This window comes from Buceros rhinoceros, unplaced genomic scaffold (genome assembly GCF_000710305.1).
Source record: "Buceros rhinoceros silvestris isolate BGI_N320 unplaced genomic scaffold, ASM71030v1 scaffold9700, whole genome shotgun sequence".
NCBI lineage: Eukaryota > Metazoa > Chordata > Aves > Bucerotiformes > Bucerotidae > Buceros > Buceros rhinoceros.
The window spans coordinates 24222-24730 of record NW_010389009.1 but is presented as its reverse complement, the minus strand read 5'-3'; positions in this window follow the sequence as shown (position 1 = coordinate 24730).

Here is a 509-nt window from a genome sequence, read left to right as displayed (position 1 = left end):
CCACCCGGAGCCTCCAGCAGCACTGGGACAGGCTGGTCCCACGCCTGGCCCGTGGCACCGTGGCCGTTTGTTTGCGTAGTTGGTGATGGTCCCGCAGCACCCACCTGGCAAACCGTGCACAGTGGAGAGGGGACACGGGCTCCCCTGGCTCCCAGCTGTACCGGCACCCTCAGGGGCTGGGAGGAGATGGAGCATGAGGTCAGTATCCCGACGGCTGCTGCGTGGCCAGCATGTGCAGCCCGCGCAGCTATCGTGTCCCCAGATGTTCAGAGAAGGTGACAGGCAGCTGCTGTGTGGGGCTTCCTCCCTCTCCCTTTGCAGCCAGCTGTGGTTTGGCTCGGACTGGGCTCCCTGCAGCTTTCCTGGTGCCCGCGGCTTCTGAGTTGGTAGCGATGCCAGATGGTTGCTCTGCCCCACCAGGGGTTGTGGTTTGGTTTTTTCGGGGCCGATGCAGCTGTGAAGCACTGCCCAGCTGCCGGCAGCCCCTGGACCACAGCTGTGAGCAAGGG